Source organism: Hyaena hyaena, unplaced genomic scaffold, assembly GCF_003009895.1.
Source record: "Hyaena hyaena isolate Hyena2069 unplaced genomic scaffold, ASM300989v1 scaffold_46, whole genome shotgun sequence".
Taxonomy (NCBI): Eukaryota; Metazoa; Chordata; class Mammalia; order Carnivora; family Hyaenidae; genus Hyaena; species Hyaena hyaena.
Genome location: NW_024080678.1, coordinates 17,672 through 26,476, shown reverse-complemented (window position 1 = coordinate 26,476; position 8,805 = coordinate 17,672).

Here is an 8,805-nt window from a genome sequence, read left to right as displayed (position 1 = left end):
CCTCCTCTCTGCCCCCCCCCCACCTTCCTATCGCCAGCACTGTCAGCATCGCCAAACCTACCAGATGCTTACTGCTTATTTGCCCTGTTGCAGCTAATTACATGCCTCGGCCTTGTGGCCTCTATGCATTTGCATAGGCAGATTCTTCTGCCAGGAGCACCTGCTTCTTCCACCTGGAAAAATCATGCTTAGTCTTCCAAGTCAGAATCTTGCATCACCTCCTCTGAGAAGCCCTCCAGCCCCCACTTAGGCAGAGTTCCCTGTGCCCTATCGTGTGCCCAGGGTGCCTGGGGGAGGAGTCTAAACCTGCTGCTTACAAGCCACTCCACCAGTTTGGGGGGGAGAGGAGGAGGGGCAAACAAAAGCCCACTTTAGCATTTCGACCTTGGACACTTGTTTCAAGTTATTTTCTGTCCATTTGTGCTTGTTTAGTGATCTTTTGGTCATTTTTCTGTAACTCTCCTTCCTCCTGATTCTTTCTCTTTTGCTAGCATGACTTTGACTTGACGACCAAACAAAACCACTGTGAGGTGTAGGTCGCCCCAGGCCTGAACAGCTCCCTGTTGCCCCTTCTGTGCACGTCGGGGCTGGGGTGGTGTCTCCAAGAACCTCTCAGCATCCGTGACATTAACGCTTGTAAGTAGCTTGAGCACAGGTGAGAAAGATGGAAGTCAATTCCCACCATAGTGAAATGATGGGTTAATCAAGAAGGCTACACCTGGATTTTAATTTTGATGAACATAGTCTCTATTAAGAGCAAAAGCTCCCCAGGACCTTCCTCTTGGTGGAAGGATCAGAAACCCCAGGGCTTAAGGCTGCCACACGTTGACTGGCTGTGATGACAGGTATAAAGCTGGTGAGGAGGCTTTACTGGGGAGGAATTTTTATCAAGATCATGATGGTTTGGGCTAGTGCTCCAGGTACAAAGTCCCGGAAGGTTTGAGGTGTTTTTCGCAACCTAGGTTTTTCATTAGTGCTGATAGTTGTGGTTCAGGATCTTACAACTCATATGGTATCAGATCAGAAACAGCTGTCCTGAGGGGTGCCTGGGTGGCTCATCAGTTGAGCCTTCGACTCTTGATTTCAGCTCAGGTCATGATCTCATGGTCTGTGAGACTGAGCCTTGCGTCAGGATTCTCTCTCTCCCTGTCTCCCTGCTCCTCCCCTGCTGGAATGCATTCTCTCTCTCTCTCTAAATAAATAAACAATGTAAAGAAGATTATATACAAGAAATATGGAAAATTAAATATAAAGACACAGATAGTCTGAAGGTAAATGGATGGAAAAATATATACTCTGCAAACCATCAGCATAAGAAAGTAGGGATGGCTACTGTAATATCAGATAACATAGACTTTAAGACAAAGTACATTGGGGCGCCTGGGTGGCTTAGTCGTTTAAGCGTCCGACTTTCGCTTAGGTCATGATCTCGCGGTTTGTGGGTTCGAGCCCCGCATCAGGCTCTGTGCTGACTGCCAGCTCAGAGCCTGGAGTCTGTTTCAGAGTCTGTGTCTCCCTCTCTCTCTGACCCTCCCCTGCTCATGCTGTCTCTCTCTCTCTCTCCTAGAAATAAATAAAAATATTTAAAAAAAAAAGACAAAGTACATTACCAAACATAACAAGGGACATCTCATAATGATGAAAAGGTCAATTCGTTTGGGAGACAAAATAATAAAAACTGTGTACACAACTGTAAAAGCACTTCAAAATAAATATTGCAAAACTATATACAAATAATGAAGTAGTAGAATATTCCAAACTCACAGCTGGAAGTTTTCACATCCTTCATCTTACAAATTACAAATTAATAGAAAACTCAATCAATCAATCAGTAAGGTCATAGAGAATCTGAACATTATTATTTATAACTAAGTGAAACTTATACAACCCTGAACACAGTGACTGCTGAATACACATTCTTTTCAGGGGCACATGATATGGTCCCCAAACTAGACCATTTGCTGGATCATTAGCAAGTACCACTAAATGTAAAGGATTTAAATTACGCAAAAAATGTTCTCTGACCACAACTGAGTTATATTCAAAATCAATAAAAAATAAGTTATCTAGGAGAATCCCAAATATTTGGAAGGAAAAAGATACACTTCTAAATACGTCAAGGAGGATTTTTGAAGAGAAACTTAAAAAATATACACTGAACTAAATAAAAATGAAGAGACAACGTAAGGAAATAAACCAGAGATTTCAAAGCTTGTGTCTCAAATCTGTTGAAGGGTAACTGTCTTTTTTTTATTTTTTATTTTTTTAATGTTTTCTTTATTTTTGAGACAGAGATAGAGACAGCATGAGCAGGAGAGGGTCAGAGACAGAGGGAGACACAGAATCTGAAGACAAGCTCCAGGCTCTGACCTAGCTGTAGCAGAGAGCCCGACGTGGGGCTCGAACCCACAAACTGAGATCATGACCTGAGCCAAAGTCAGACGCTTAACCGACTGAGCCACCCAGGCACCCTGAAGGGTAACTGTCATTGAAAATCACTTTGTACCCTCCCTGCTCCCTATGGACAAAGCACATTAATTCTGCTGTTACAGGTACTTTCCCAATGCAAGCTTTCATGTTCAGCAGGCAAAGGAATCATGAAGCCAGGTGAAATAACTATGGCTCTCTCATGTCCTTGTAGTAGAAGTTAAAGTCGAGGATGGAGATGAGTCCCGTTTTGATTTTCTTCTTCAATATTATTTGGCTATTTGGGGTCTTTTGTGGTTCATTACAAATTGTAGGATCATTTGCTCTAGCTTTGAGAAGAATGCTGGTAAAATTTTGATTAGGATTGCATTCAATGTGTATATTGCTTTGGGTAGTATTGACATTTTGACATTTATTCTTCTGATCCTTGAGCATGGAATGTTTTTCCATTTCTTTGTGTCTTCTTCAATTTCCTTCCTAAGTTTTCTATGGTTTTCTTCAAACACATCATACAGATCTTTTCATTTTTGGATAGATTATTCCTAGATATTTGTTGTGGGTGTGGTAGTAGTGGTGGTGGTGGTGGTGGTGTTTTGTTGTGCAATGGTGAATGGGATCAGTTTCTTGATTTCTCTTTCTGTTGCTTCATTATTGGTGTATAAAAATGCAACCAATTTCTGTATGTTGATTTTGTACCTGCAACTTTGCTGAATTCATGGGTCACTTCTAGTAGGCTTGTGGTGGAGTCTGTCAGGTTTTCTATGTAGAGTATCATGTCATCTGCAAAAAGTGAGAGTTTGACTTCTTCTTTGCCCATTCTGATGCCTTTTATTTCCTTTTGTTGTCTGATTGCTGATACTAGAACCTCAAGCACTATATTAAACAACAGTGATGAGAGTGGACATCCCTGTCATGTTCCAGATCTCAGATTTTCCCCATTGAGGAGGATGTTGGTTGTGGGCTTCTCATAAATAGCTTTGATGATGTTTAAGTAGGGTCCTTCTATCCAGACTTTCTGAGGGTCTTTATTAAGAAAGGATATTGTATTTTGTCAAATGCTTTTTCTGCATCTATCGACAGGATCATATGATTTTTATCTTTTAGTTTCTTAATGTGATGTATTACATTGATTGATTTGTGACTATTGAAGCAGCTCTGTAACCCCGGGATGAATGCCACTTGATCATGGTGGATAATTCTTTTTATGTGCTGTTGAATTCGATTCACAAGTATCTTGTTGAGGATTTTTGCATCCGTATTCATCAAGGATATTGGCCTGGAGTTCTCTTTTTTGGCTGGGTCTCTGTCTGGTTTGGGAATCAAAGTCATGCTGGCTTCGTAGAATGAGTCCAGAAGTTTTCCTTCCATTTCTATTTTTTGGAATAGCTTGAGAAGAATGGGTATCAACTCTGCTTTAAATGTCTGGTAGAATTCCCCAGGGAAGCCATCTGGCCTTGGGCTCATATTTGTCGGGAGATTTTTGATAACTGATTCAACTCCTTCACTAGTTATGAGTCTGTTCAGATTTTCTACCTCTTCCCGTGTGAATTTTGGTAGTGTGCGTGTGTTTAGGAATTTGTCCATTTCTTCAAAGTTGTCCAGTTTGTTGGCATATAATTTTTGATAGTATTCCCTGATAATTGCTTCCACTTCTGAGGGATTGGTTGTAATAAATCCGTTTTCATTCACGATTTTGTCTATTTGAGTGTTCCCTCTTTTCTTTTTGAGAAGCCTGGCTAGAAGTTTATCAATTTTGTTCATTTTTTCAAAAAACCAACTCTTGGTTTCATTGATCTGTTCAACTATTTTTTTGGATTCTATATTGCTTATTTCTGCCCTGATCTTTATTATTTCTCTTCTTCTGTTGGTTTTGGGGTGCTCATGCTGTTCTACTTCTCGTTCCTTTAGGTGCACTATTAGATATTATGTTTGCGCTTTTGATAGTTTCTTGAAATAGGCCTGGGGAGCAATGTGCTTTCCGCTTAGGAGTGCCTTTGCCACATCCCTAGTGTTTGGATTGTTGTGTTTTCATTTTCATTTGTTTCCATATATTTTTAAATTTCTTCTCTAATTACCTGATTGGCCCATTCATTCTTCAGTTGGGTGTTCGTTAACCTCCATGCTTTTGGAGGTTTTCCAGACTCTTTCCTGTGATTGATTTCTAGTTTCATAGCATTGTGATCTGAAAGTGTGCATGGCATGATCTCAATTTTTTTTATTTATTGAGGGCTGCTTTATGACCCAGTATGTGACCTATCTTGGAGAATGTGCCATGCGCACTTGAGAAGAATGTAAATTCTTAGCCTCAGGAAGTAGGGTTCTAAATATATCTGTCAGGTCCATCGGGTCCAATGTGTCCTTCAGGTCCATTGTTTCTTTAGTGATTTTCTGTCTAGTGGACCTGTCCATTGCTGTAAGTGGAGTATTAAAGTCCCCTGTCATTAGCACATTCTTATCCATAAGATTGTTTCTGTTTGTGATTAATTCTTTTATGCTTTTGGGTTCTTCTTAATTCTGTTCATAGACATTTATAATCATTAGCTCTTCCTGATGGATAGACCCTGTTGTTATTATATAATGTCCTTCTTCATCCCTTATTACTTCCTTTACTTTAAAGTCCAGTCTGTCTGATGTAAGTATGGCTATTCTGGCTTCCTTTTGACCTCCAGTTGCATTATAGATATTTCTGCATCCCCTTCTTTTCAATCTGAAGGTGTCCTCAGGTCTCAAATGAGTCTCTTGTAGACAGGAAATCGATGGATTTTTTTTTTTTTAATCCACTGATACCTTATGTCATTTGATTGGAGCATTTAGTTCATTTACGTTCAGTGTTATTATTAAGAAATATGGGTCTAGGGTCATTGCGTTCTTTGAAGGATTTATGCTTGGAGTGGTGTCTCTGGCACCTTGTGTTCCTTGCAACATTTTCCTCATAGAGTCCCCCTAAGGGTTTCTTGTGGGGCTGGTTTAGTGGTGATGAATTCTTTCCATTTTTCTTTATTTGGGAAGACCTTTTTCTCTCCTTCTATTCCCAATGACAGGCTTGCTGGATAGAGGATTCTTGGCTGCATATTTTTTTCTGTTCATCCCTCACATTGAAGATTTCCTGCCATTCTTTTCTGGCCTGCCAAGCTTCAGTAGATAGATCTGCAACTACTCTGATAGATCTTCCTTTGTATGTTAGGGCCCTTTTATGCCTAGCTACTTTCAGAATTCTCTCTTTGTCCTTATATTTTGATATTTTGCCAGTTTCACTAAGATATGTCGTGCAGAAGATCGATTCAAGTTATGTCTCAGGGGAGGTCTCTGTGCCTCTTGGATTTCAATGTCTGTTTCCTTCCCCAGATTGGGGAAGTTCTCAGCTACAATTTGTTCAAGTACCCCTTCAGCGCCTTTCTCTCTCTCTTCCTCTTCTGGAATTCCTGTGATAGGGATATTGCACCGTTTGATTGTATCACTCACTTCTTGAACTCTCTTTTTGTGCTCCTGGATCAGTTTATCTCTATTTCTTGGCTTCCTCGTTTTCTATAATTGTGTCTTCTAATTCACCTATTCTCCTCTCTGCCTCTTCAATCCGTGCCTTGGCTGACTCTGTTTTTTATGCACCTCATTTATAGCACTTTTTAGTTCATCACAACTATTTTTAAGGTCCTTAGTCTTTGTAGCAATAACTTCTGTGATGTCTTCCATGCCTTTTTCAAGCCCAGTGTTAATTTTATAACTATTGTTCTAAATTCTTGCTCAGGTATGTTGCTTATATCTGTTTTGAACAATTCTTTAACTGTCACTTCTTCCTGGAATTTCTTTAGAGGAGAGTTCTTCCATCTCATCATTTTGGCTAACTTTCTGTCTCTTGTCACTTTCAAAAGCTTGTTATGCGCTCTGCACCTGCGAGTACTGCTATGTTAAAGGAGCCTTATTGACTGTCCAAAGCCTGTACATTCACATAGTGTTTTTTATATGGTGTCTCTTGGTCTCTTATGTTGAGACTTTGGTTATTTTATTTCCCTACTCATAGTGACACTTGGGACTCTCCACCCTGTGTACTTTGGCTTGTTTCTTGAGGTAGCCCTGGAAAGGAATATAGACAGACAAACAGGGAACAAAAGCATGCACACAAACAAACAAATCAAACAAACAAACCAGCAAACCAAAAGAGGAAAAAAAGAAAAGAAAACAAAACAAAAATAGCAAAAGACTATGGATAGTCTAAAGCATAAAAAAGGAAATCCCATCTACAAATAAAGAGTAGTGTGCTGATGGAGGAGCATATACAGAGAGGGGGAAAATAACAGGGGTGGGGAGAAAGAGAGGTTGATCATTTTCCAGGCAGAGAGGCTAAAAGGAAAAGGAGAATATGGCAGGAGGTAAGGAGAAAAAGAAAAGAAAAGAAAGAGAGAGAGAGAGAGAGAAAGAGAAAAAGAAGAAGACGAAGAAGAAGACGACGAAGACGAAGACGAAGACGAAGACGAAGACGAAGACGAAGAAGAAGAAGAAGAAGAAGAAGAAGAAGAAGAAGAAGAAGAAGAAAGAAGAAAAAGAAGAAGACGACGACGAAGAAGAAGGAGGCGGAGGTGGAGGAGGAGAAGGAGAAGAGAAACGATGATAATGTTACCCAGAGAAACTATATAGTCTGATTATTCAGAGAGAGAGAGAGGAAGATAACTGTGGAGATAGAACATGCATCAACAGAATGGATTATATATGCCTGTTTACGTGAACCTATAACCAGAAAACCAGGTGCAGAGGAGGGGAGAGATAAGGACGAGATAAGGGAGAATATCTGTCTGATTAGCAAGAACTGATCTAGAGTCAATCACGACAATGTGTCAGTGTTGATCTTGGGGGAGGGTATGCTCCCTATCCAGGCTCAGGTAACCAAGCAGCTACAAAGTGCAGATGGGCGTAGTTTGGTGTAGGCAGGTCTCGCCTCCACTATGCGTCCTTCCCTGCCCAACCTGTTGGTTATGGGGAGAAAGATGGCGACCCCCTGTCCCCTCTTGAACCAGGCATTGCAAAACACTCTCTTCGCTCTGATCTCACTCTGCCACGGACACAGCCAAGGTGGGCTGTGGTTTATGTCCCGCGCCCAGCCTCATTTCCAGATCTTACTCAGTTTGCAATAATAATACCGCTCGGAGTGTAATCATGCAAGCCCGGGAGCTTCCTACCCTGGGATGGGGTGATCGAGTATGGGACCGGCTCCTCTTTTTTTTTTCTGTCTTGGCTTTATTTTCTGGAGCCACTTCAAGCTGTGAACAGTTGCACAATCTATGCATTTTTTCCCCTTTTTAAATAGTTTAGTGTCAAGTTGGTTTCCATGTAACACCCAGTGCTCATCCCCACAAGTGCCCTCCTCCATGCCCATCACCTCTTTCCCCTTCCTCCCCTACCCATCAGTCCTCAGTTTCTTCTCAACATTCATGAGTCTCTCATGGTTTGCATTCCTCCCTCTCCCCCACTATTATCCCCCCTTCTTCTCCCCCACGGTCCTCCGTTAAATTCCTCCTAATCCACCTATACGTACAAACATATGGTATCTGTCCTTCTCTGCCTGACTTATTTCTCTCAGCATAACACCCTCAAGTTCCATCCATGTTGCTACACATGGCCAGATTTCATTCTTTCTCATTGCCATGGAGTATTCCATTGTATAGATAAAGCACATCTTCTTGATCCATTCGTCCGTTGATGGACGCTTAGGCTCTTTCCATGTTTTGGCTATTGTTGAGAGTGCTGCTATGAACATTGGGGTCCATCAGCACTCCTGTATCCCTTGGGTAAATTCCTAGCAGCGGTATTGCTGGGTCCTAGGGGAGTTCTATTGCTAACTTTTGGAGGAACCTCCACACTGTTTTCCAGAGGGGCTGCACCAGTTTACATTCCCACCAACAGTGTAGGAGGGTGCCTGTTTCTCCACATCCTCACCAGCATCTAGAGTCTCCTGATTTATTCATTTTAGCCACCCTGACTGGCGTGAGGTGGTATCTCAGTGTGGTTTTGATTTGTATTTCCCTGATGAGGAGGGATGCTGAGCATCGTTTCATGTGTCTGTTGACCATCTGGATGTCCTCTTTGGAGAGTGTCTGTTCATGTCTTCTGCCCATTTCTTCACTGGATTATTTGTTTTTCAGGTGTGGAGTTTGGTGAGTTCCTCATAGATTTTGGATACTAGCCCTTTATCTGATAGGTCATTTGCAACAATCTTCTCCAATTCCATTGGTTACCTATTAGTTTTTTGGATTGTTTGCTTTGCCATGCAGAAGCTTTTTATCCTGATGAGGTCCCAATAGCTCATGTTTGCTCTTGATTCTCTTGCCTTTGGGGATGTGTCAAGTAAGAAATTGCTGTGGTGGAGGTCAAGGAGGTTGTTTCCGG